The sequence below is a fragment of the Moschus berezovskii genome, chromosome X (genome assembly GCF_049115385.1).
Source record: "Moschus berezovskii isolate FMDL1 chromosome X, NW_MosBer_1.0, whole genome shotgun sequence".
Classification (NCBI taxonomy): Eukaryota; Metazoa; Chordata; class Mammalia; order Artiodactyla; family Moschidae; genus Moschus; species Moschus berezovskii.
In genome coordinates this window covers 27,721,987-27,732,913 of record NC_142488.1, presented here as the reverse complement: position 1 = coordinate 27,732,913, position 10,927 = coordinate 27,721,987, and positions in this window count along the sequence as shown.

Below are 10,927 nucleotides of genomic sequence, written 5' to 3'. Positions count from 1 at the left end.
CTTAGAAGTAAATTTAATCAAGGGAGTGAAATATCTATACACTGAAAGCAACAAGACACTGATGGAAGAAATTGGAAAGGACCCAGATAAAAAGATGTCCCAAGTATATGGATTGGAAGAAGTCATACTGTTAAAATATCCATACTGCCCAAAGTGATCTACAGACTTAATGTTCTGTGTGTCATAATTCCACTGGAATTTTCCAGAGAAATAGAAATGCTAAAATTCTTATGAAACCACAAAAGACCTTGAATAGACAAAACAACGTTGAGAAAGACGAGCAAAGGTGGCAGCCTGGCACTTCTTGCCTTTGTTCAAGACAGTGTGAAACCAGCATATACATCGACAGACCAATAGAACAGAATAGAGCCTAGAAATACCACCATGCACATACAGTCACGTAATCTTTGACAAAGGCACTAAGAATACACAGTGAAAAAGATAGTATCCTCAGTCAACAAATAGTGTTGAGAAAACTGAATATTTGCATGAAAAGTATCAAACTGGAGTCGTATCTTACATCATACTCAAGAAATGCAAAATGGATTTAAGACTTAAAAATGAGACCAGAAACGTTAAAACACTTAGAAGAAAACATAGGGGAGAACTCCTTGTCATTTGTCTTGGCAATGTTCTGGGGATTTTAGTTTTGTTGTTTTGTTTTTAATTTGACAACAGAAACACAGGCAAGAAAAACAAAAATAAATGGCACCACATTAAATTAAAAAGGTTCTGTATAGCAATGGAAACAATCAACTAAACGAAAAGGTGGAATGGGAGATGAGGTTTGCAAGCCATATATCTGGTAAATTAGTATCTTATAAAAGGAACTCAGACAACTCAGTAACAGACTAATTAATTGAAAACAAGTAAAAAAAGGAGCAAAGAACCTAAATATTTTCCAAAGGAGACATACACATGGCCAACAGCTATATGAAAAGGAGCTCAGCATCACTAACCCCCAGGGTGATGGTAATCCACACCACAGTAAGAGATCACGTCATACCTGTTGGGAGAGCTATTATCGAAAAGCCAAGTGATAACACGTTTTGGCATGGGTGTTGAGAAAAGGGAACCTTTGCACACAGTTGCTGGGACTATAAATTGGCACAGCCACTGGGGAAAACAGTGTGGAGGTTCCTCCGAAAATCACAAATGTAACTATCGTACGACTCAGCATTGCCACTTCCTTGTATGCAGTCGACCCTTGAACAACACAAATTTGAACTGTGCAGGTCCACATATACATGAATTTTTTTCAATAAATACATTGGAAAACTATTCAGAGATTTGAGAAAACTTGAAGGAACAGGTGACTCGCACAGCCTAGGAATATAAAAAGATTAAGAAAAAGGTGTCATGGATGCATAAAATTTACGTAGATACTAGTCCCTTTCTGCTTTTGTGCCAGTCCCATACTATCTTGATGACCATAGCTTTATAGTATAATCTGAAGTCAGGAAGGTTGATCCCTCCCGTTCCATTCTTCTTTCTCAAGACCGCTTTGCCTATTTGGGTCTTTTGTGTTTCCATATGAATTGTGAAATGTTTTGTTCTAGTTCTGTGAAAAATGCCATTGGTGATTTGATAGGTATCACACTGAATCTGTAGATTGCATTTAGTAGTATAGTCATTTTCACAGTAGTTTTTCTTCCTACCCAGGAACATGAAATATCTCTCCATCTGTTTATGTCGTTTTTTATTTCTTTCATTAGTGTCTAATAATTTTCTGTGTACAGTCATTTGTCTCCTTAGGTAAGTTTATTCCTAGATAGTTAATTCTTTTTGTTGCAATGGTAAGTGGGATTGATTCCTTGATTTCCCTTTCTGATTTTTCATTGTTAGTATATAGAAAGCAAGTGATTCCTGTGTATTGATTTTGTATCCTGTAACTTTGCTAAATTCACTGATTAGTACTAGTAATTTTCTGATACTATCTTTAGGGTTTTCTATGTACAGTATCATGTCATCTGCAAATAGTGAGAGCTTTTCTTTACTTCTTCTTTCCCGATCTGGATTCCTGTTATTTATTTTTCTTCTCTTATTGCTGTAGCTAGGAATTCCAGAACTACGTTGAACAATAGTGGTGAAAGTGGACACTCTTGCCTTGTTCCTGATCTTAGGGGGAATGCTTTGAATTTTTCACGATTGAAAATAATGTCTTTACCATAAAATAATGTCTTTACCATAAAACATTATTGTCAAGCAGAAATACAGACCAGTGGAACAAGATGGAAAGCCCAGCAATAAATCCATGCACCTAGAAAATGGTAACCCACTCCAGTATTCCTACCTGGAGAATCCCATGGATGGAGAAGCCTGGTAGGCTACAGTCCACAGGGTCACAAAGAGTCAGACACGACTGAGCGACTGAACAGAACAGAACCGATGGGTACCTTATTTTTGACAAAGGATGCAGAAAATACAATGGGGCAAAGACAGCCTCTTCAATAAATGGTTCTGTGAAAACTGGACAGCTATGTGTAAAAGAATAAAATTAGAACACTTTCTAACACCATACACAAAGATAAGCTCAAAACGGATTAAAGAACTAAATGTAACACCAGTAACTATAAAACTCTTAGAGGAAAACATAGGCAAAACACTCAATGACATAAATCAAAGCAAGATCCTCTATGTCCCACCTCCTGGATTAAAGGAAATACAAATAAAAGTAAACAAGTGGGACCTGGTTAAACGTAAAACCTTTTGCACAGCAAAGAAAACTATAAGCAAGGTGAAAAGACAACCCTCAGAATGGGAGAAAATAATAGCAAATGAAGCAACTGACAAAGGATTAATTTCCAAAATATTCAAGCAGCTCATACAACTCAATACCAGAAAAACAAACAACCCAATCAAAAAGTGGAAAAAGACCTAAACAGATATATCTCCAAAGAAGACATATAAGTGGCTAACAAACACATGAACAGATGTGCAAAACCACTCATTATTAGAGAAATGCAAATCAAAGCTACAATGAGATATCACCTCACACCAGTCAGAATGGCCATCATCAAAAAGTCTACAAACGTAAAGGCTGGAGAGGGTGTGGAGGAAAGGGAACGCTCTTGCACTGTTGGTGGGAACATAAATTGATACAGCCAATATGAAAGACAATATAAAGATTCCTTTAAAAATTAAGAATAAAACCACCATATGACACAGCAATCCCACTCCCTGGCATGTACCCTGAGGAAACCAAAATTGAAAAAGACACATATATCCATGGTTCATTGCAGCACTATCTACAATATCTAGAACATGGAAGCAACCTTGATGTCCACCAACAGATTAATGGATAAAGAAGTTTTCGTACATATACACAATGGAATATAACTCAGCCATAAAAAGGAACACATTTTAGTCAGTTCTAATGAGGTGGATGAACCTAGAGCTTATTATACAGAGTGAAGTAAGTCAAAAAGAGAAAGATAAATATTGTATTCTGACACATATATACAGGATCTAGAAAAATGGTACTGAAGAATGTATTTACAGGGCAGCAATGGAGATGAACAAAGCTAGTGGAGGTGATGGAATTCCAGTTGAGCTATTTCAAATCCTGAAAGATGATGCTGTGAATGTGCTGCACTCAAGATGCCAGCAAATTTGGAAAATTCAGCAGTGGCCACAGGACTGGAAAAAGTCAGTTTTTATTCCAATCCCAAAGAACGGGAATGCCAAAGAATGCTCAAATTACTACACAATTGCACACGTCTCATGCGCTAGTAAAGTCATGCTCAAAATTCTCCAAGCCAGGCTTCAGTGATACGTGAACCGTGAATTTCCAGACGTTCAAGCTGGGTGTACAAAAGGCAGAGGAACAAGAGACCTAATTGCCAACAACCGCTGGATCATTGAAAAAGCAAGAGAGTTCTAGAAAAACATCTATTTCTGCTTCATTGACTATGCCAAAGCCTTTGACTGTGTGGATCACAACAAACTGTGGAAAATTCTGAAAGAAATGGGAATACCAGAACACCTGACCTGACTCTTGAGAAACCAGTATGCAGGTCAGGAAGCAACAGTTAGAACTGGACATGGAACAACAGACTTCTTCTAAATAGGAAAAGTGGCGCATCAACATGGTACATTGTCACCCTGCTCATTTAACTTATATGCAGAGTACATCATGAGAAATGCTGGGCTGGATGAAGCACAAGCTGGAATCAAGATTGCCGGGAGAAATATCAATAACCTCAGATATGTAGATAACACCACCCTTATGGCAGAAAGTGAAGAAGAACTGAAGAGTCTCTTGATGAAAGTGAAAGAGGAGAGTGAAAAGTTGGCTTAAACTCAACATTCAGTAAACCAAGATCATGGCATCTGGTCCCATCACTTTGTGGCAAATAGATGGGGAAAAAGTGGAAACAGTGGTTTACTTTATTTTTCTGGGCTCCAGAATCACTGCAGATGGTGACTACAGCCATGAAATTAAAAGACACTTACTCCTTGGAAGGAAAGTTATGACCAACCTAGACAGCATATTCAAAAGCAGAGACATTACTTTGTCAAAAATGGTCCATGTAGTCAAGGCTATGGTTTTTCCAGTGGTCATGTATGGATGTGAGAATTGGACTATAAAGAAAGCTGAGCACTGAAGTATTGATGCATTTCAACTGTGGTGTTAGAGAAGATTCTTGAGAGTTCCTTGGGCTGCAAGGAGATCCAACGAGTCCATCCTAAAGGGAATCAGTTCTCGGTGTTCATTGGAAGGCCTGATGTTGGAGCTGAAACTCCAATACTTTGGCTACCTCTTGCGAAGAGCTGACTCATTTGATAAGACACTGATGCTGGGAAGGATTGAGGGCGGGAGGAGAAGTGGCCGACAGAGGATGAGATGGTTGGATGGCATCACCGACTCGATGGACATGGGTTTGGGTGAACTCTGGGAGTTGGTGATGGACAGGGAGGCCTGCCATGCTGCGGTTCATGGGGTCACAGGATTTGGACACGACTAAGCGACTGAACTGAACTGAATGGAGAAACAGTCATAGAGAATAGACTTATGGGCATGGGGAGAAGGGAGGAGAGGGTGATATGTATGGAGTGAGTAACATGGAAACTTACATTACTGTGTGTAAAATATATAGCCAATGGGAATTTACTGTATGTCTCAGGAAGCTAAAATGGGGCTTTGTATCAATCTAGAGGGGTAGGATGTAGAGCAATATGGGAGGGAGGTTCAAAAGCTTTTCGATAATAGCTCTCCCAACAGGTATGACGTGATCTCTTACTGTGGTGTGGATTACCATCACCCTGGGGGTTAGTGATGCTGAGCTCCTTTTCATATAGCTGTTGGCCATGTGTATGTCTCCTTTGGAAAATATTTAGGTTCTTTGCTCCTTTTTTTACTTATTTTCAATTAATTAGTCTGTTACTGAGTTGTCTGAGTTCCTTTTATAAGATATTAATTTATCAGATATATGGCTTGCAAACCTCATCTCCCATTCCACCTTTTCATTTAGTTGATTGTTTCCATTGCTATACAGAACCTTTTTAATTTAATGTGGTGCCATTTATTTTTGTTTTTCTTGCCTGTGTTTCTGTTGTCAAATTAAAAACAAAACAACAAAACTAAAATCCCAGAACACTGCCAAGACAAATGACAAGGAGTTCTCCCCTATGTTTTCTTCTAAGTGTTTTAAGGTTTCTGGTCTCATTTTTAAGTCTTAAATCCATTTTGCATTTCTTGAGTATGATGTAAGATACGACTCCAGTTTGATACTTTTCATGCAAATATTCAGTTTTCTCAACACTATTTGTTGACTGAGGATACTATCTTTTTCACTGTGTATTCTTAGTGCCTTTGTCAAAGATTACGTGACTGTATGTGCATGGTGGTATTTCTAGGCTCTATTCTGTTCTATTGGTCTGTCGATGTATATGCTGGTTTCACACTGTCTTGAACAAAGGCAAGAAGTGCCAGGCTTCCACCTTTGCTCATCTTTCTCAACATTATTTTGTCTATTCAAGGTCTTTTGTGGTTTCATAAGAATTTTAGCATTTCTATTTCTCTGGAAAATTCCAGTGGAATTATGACACACAGAACATTAAGTCTGTAGATCACTTTGGGCAGTATGGATATTTTAACAGTATGACTTCTTCCAATCCATATACTTGGGACATCTTTTTATCTGGGTCCTTTCCAATTTCTTCCATCAGTGTCTTGTTGCTTTCAGTGTATAGATATTTCACTCCCTTGATTAAATTTATTTCTAAGTATTTTATTCTTTTTGACATATTTGAAATAGAACTGTTTTCTTAATTTCTTTTTCAGATAGTTTGTTGTTGGTATTTAGAAACACAACTCATTTTTCTGTGTTATTTTGTGTCCTGCACCTTTCTTGAATACATTTCTTAGTACTAACAGTTTCCCGGACACTCAAACCATTCCCTACACTGTCACTTTCCCCTATCAGCAAAGGTCACAATCTCTCTTGGTACCAAGGTGTACCAGCCCGAGAGAGGGAGTGATGCCAATAGAGTCAAATCGCTGTGCTTACGCATTTCAAGTGCAGCTGATCTAAGTTTTATGCTTACATGTGGTACTGCAATTTCTCAATTGGGTTCTAGACCTTCTATAAAGGTATTTTGTTACTTACACGTTTTAAAATCTGGGTTGCTGTGGGGAAACAGGGGCTGGGAATTCCTGGTCCACTGTATTGCAGATGCCACACAGTCAAGACCCTTTTCTTTATTTCCTGGTATCAACAATTTCACTTAGTCTTCATTCACATTGGCAAGAAACTCCCAAAACTCTTGGCATGTTATCTTGTTCTGACTCACAAAGACAAATTCAAGTATTTCCGATTCATTATACAAAATAACCAAACCTTTATACTTATACTGAAATACAGCAATAAATGGGATATACGTTGTTCATAAACACAGATTCAGAGGTCAAAGTGTGAAGTGAAGTCACTCAGTCGTGTCCGACTCTTTGTGACCCCATGGGCTATACCCTACCACGCTCCTCTGTTCGTGGGATTTTCCAAGCAAGAGTACTGGAGTGGGCTGCCATTTCCTTCTCCAGAGGATCATCCCGACCCAGGGATTGAACCCAGGTCTCCTGCATTGTAGGCAGGTGCTTTACCGCCTGAGCCACCAGGGAAGTCCGGAGACCTTCAGAAGTCAGAAGTCAAAGAGACCTTCAATTACAAGGAAGAATATTTCAATACTATGAAAGAGAAAACCCTAAGGAGAGAAAGATAAATAGCCCAGTTACCGAGGTCAAGCAAGAACAAAGAAAGACATAAAATGTATTCCCTTAAGCTCCACCTTGGCACTCAATTACTTCCAATACTTACTTCTCTTTTCAACCTCAAGATGAAGGATCTGCCCTGCATGTCACTAAGTGGGAGGAGCTGGCAGACTTGGTTGTGGAACGTGCCCTGCCCATGGCAGTAGCGCTTTCTCTTAGCTCTCAAGGCCTCTCTCTACCTCATCCTATTATGGAATTCAGGACCTTTGAGGGCTGACAGCAGGAAGTGAATGCAACAGAACCCCAGTCGTTCCGGGTGGCTATTTCTTTCACTTCTTTTAAAGGGGCTTCCCATATATATTTGACAATTCCTACTCTGACCTGAGATCACCCTCCTTAGACAAAAGGTCTCAAGTCTCTGGCAACTGTACTGTGACAACAGAGAAAAGAGGTGTTCACCTTGAGATCTCTCCCTGGAACCTTCTTACACCTAATACTCTTGAGTGTGCTTTCTTCAGTCGAGATGTATGGGTGTCCTCCTACAGGACCTTGCCCCTTTGATTAAAGGCTTCTTTCGTAATGCCACATCCCTGAAAAGCCCCGATCAGTTTCCCTGCTCCAAACCTTGCAGAGAAGGAATCCCTGTCCTAGGAGTGATAAGAGATGGGAAATCCATGGCATAAATAAGTGGGCCCAGGTGGAGACCTGTGAGAGAAACAAAACGTGGTAACCTGTCCCTTCTCTCATTCACCCAGACTTCTCAGGCAACTTCTGCTCTAATAAGGAAACTTTATATTTTAGAGCTAATAGACATTTCTTTATACAAAGAAATGGCCGTGAGATGATTTTTTTGAGTCCCTTACTGATCTTATAAGCTTATCTGAAACTTAAAACATTCCGATCTTTTAAGAAGTTTGAAACCTCATATGTATGTGTAGATGATCCTATTGTCAACAGATACTATCTCTTTTTTCCTTTCTTCATATGTCACATTTATTTTGGCATTATTATTATTATTGCTCTGGCTATGTATTACAATATGATGGTTCAACCTGAGAGTCCCTCTTCTTAATGCTTCATACATTTCACAGTAAGGAGAATAAAAAGGGAATTAAAGGCACAAGGTCAGATCAGGCTTGCAGGAGTGAGAGGGTGAGCTTTAGACTAACTCAGATCAAGGGCCTACGACCATCCCTCTCACTTACCAGCCATGGAAAAGGTTGTCACATCATGAAACTCTCTGAGAGAGCCTCAGGCTCTTTACCTGTGAAGGGAGTTTGACAAGCCCTGTCTGGAAGATCTGGTAGCATGTGGTGGTAACTGGAAAGCATCTGCCACACTGAATGGCAGGCTCCATATCCCTCCCTTCTCAACACTGGTGGCTGTACTTTCCAACAAAGATCTGACCTCCCTTAGGCCTGATATAGGGCTTCCCTGGTGGCTCAGCAGTAAAGGATCCGCCTGTGATACAGGAGCTGCAGGAGACACAGACTCAAGTCTCTGGGTCAGGAAGATCCCCTAGAGGAGGAAATGGCAACCCACCCCAGAATTCTTCCTTGGAATATCCCATGGACAAAGGAGCCTGGTGGGCTAAAGTCCATGGAGTCACAAAAGAGTCAGACATGACTTAGCGATTCAACAAGAAGAAGGAGGCCTGGTGTAAAGAAGTGAGGGAGAGCCTTGCCTGACAGTCTTCCCCTGAGCTTTCTAGAACTGACATCAAAGGGTAAGGCATGCCTCTCTTTTGTCCCCTCTATTCAGGGATGAGTAGACCCCTCAGTCTTCACTCGGGCTTCACAATTTGACTTCTGGTGGGGCCTGGGGAATCCCCTCCTTCTTGACCTGAGGCCTATCTCCTCGGAGTAAGACCCATACCTCCCTGTGAGTTGAGATAAGGCGGCCTTATCTAGCCACCCCTGCCCATGGTCTCACAAGAATGAAAGCTGTGGCAAGCTCCTTGAGGAAGACAGATGGTTCTTCTCAGGGTCCCAAGTCAGGGTCCCAAATTAGACTCTTAGCCAAGCCCACGACTCCCCCCTCTGTTGACATGAAACCACCACCATCAGAACAAAACCCTAACTTTCCTGCTACTCCTCGGTCAGAACTGAAGGGCCCCTTGGACTGACAACTCTCACTGTGGCCTTCTAGCCTGACAGTAGGGACGATTCTGCGTGGCCATCCTGGTATGTGTATTAAAACAGTTTTACCGTCCTCACCCTGACTGGGAAACAACCTGGAAATATTCCCTGACTTGGCCTAAACCTTCTCCCCTCAGGCCCCCAATTCCCCGAGGCCCCCAAGGAAGAAGTGGTGTTTGCCTCATCGGGCCACAACAGTCTGTGGTCTTCCGAGGCTAACAGAAGTGGAAGGACTATGTTCTGCCCCCACTGTTTTGCGGCGGATGGTCTTTTCGGTCATCAGGGTCCTTACCTTCTGGTACAATCTGGAAATCGTCCTTCTGCTGACCTGTGGTCGCTCCCTTCGATCAGGATGAGGTTCATCACTGCCATGTGATCTTCTGGGAGGAAGTGAGTGGGACTCACCATGTCACCAGGCCTAAGTGGCACAGTCTCAGGCCTAACAGGGACAGTGCCCTCCGCGGCCCCCTTCTTTCTGGGAGGGAGCCTTCATTGTCAGTCATTGCCATCAGTTGACTACTATTAGGAACTGGGGACCCTTCCTCAGCTAAATGAGGCCTCCTCCATTAGCCCAAGGACTTTAAGGCCCTGAAGCCATTCGCCTTCAGAAAATAAGGGATAAACCTAGTCTGAAAGTTCTGCCTGTTCCCTCCCAGGGCCCATTACATTTGCAGGACTTTCTAAGAATTTCTCTGTAATGGGGTAGCTGCCTGCCGCACTCCTCAGACAAGAGTGTGCCACTGTCATGCCTGGGATTTCCACTCTCTGATGAAGAGCCAGCCTATAAACCCAGGTCATCTCCTTGAAACCCTCCAGGCAGAAGTCAGGGGGCCCTTGAGCTGGCCAGCACTTACCAATGCCTCCCAGGGCTAACTGGAGCAGAGGGACTAAGTGAAGCCCCATTGACTGGGGTTGAGTGGCTTCACGCGCACACCCTGGGTCCTCACTTTGACTCTGTACCTTCCTGGGGCTCTATTCTCTGCTGATTCCCAAAGTCCCCACCTTCCCGGGACCTGAGCTGAGAGTGTTAACCACAGCAGCCCGGATTGTTCTGGACTTCATGGGCTTGCCACTGAGGACAAGTATATTGCTTCCTACTATGTGGCTGCATCTTTCCATTACCCTCATTCAGGTTAATCACCGTCATTTCTGAGAGATTGATCCTTTCTCCTCTACTAACCTCAGAACTCTGCACCGAGACCAAGTTTCTTAGGTCTCTGAGAAGCCTGAAGAATAAGCGAGGCTACGCTTAGCCTAACAGTTCTGAGATCCCCTGTGCCTGAGAGCAGTTGGGAGCGCTGTCCCAGTGACCAACCCCCATATTCTGGGGTGTTGCTCTCCTCAGTCCTCCTACATGGGGTCCTCATCTTGCTTTCTGTGTCTTGGATTAAAGGCTTCTGGGGATATCCCATATCTCTGCAAACTCTTGAACTTTGTTTGCTCTGCAGTGCTACAGAGAATGAATGGGCCCTTGTCCCAGGAGATGGAGATAGGAGATGGAGAAGCTACAGCCCAAGGCAGGAGTCCCAGGACAGGTGGTCATCCATCAGAGAAAAAAAGTGCATGAATCTATCTCATC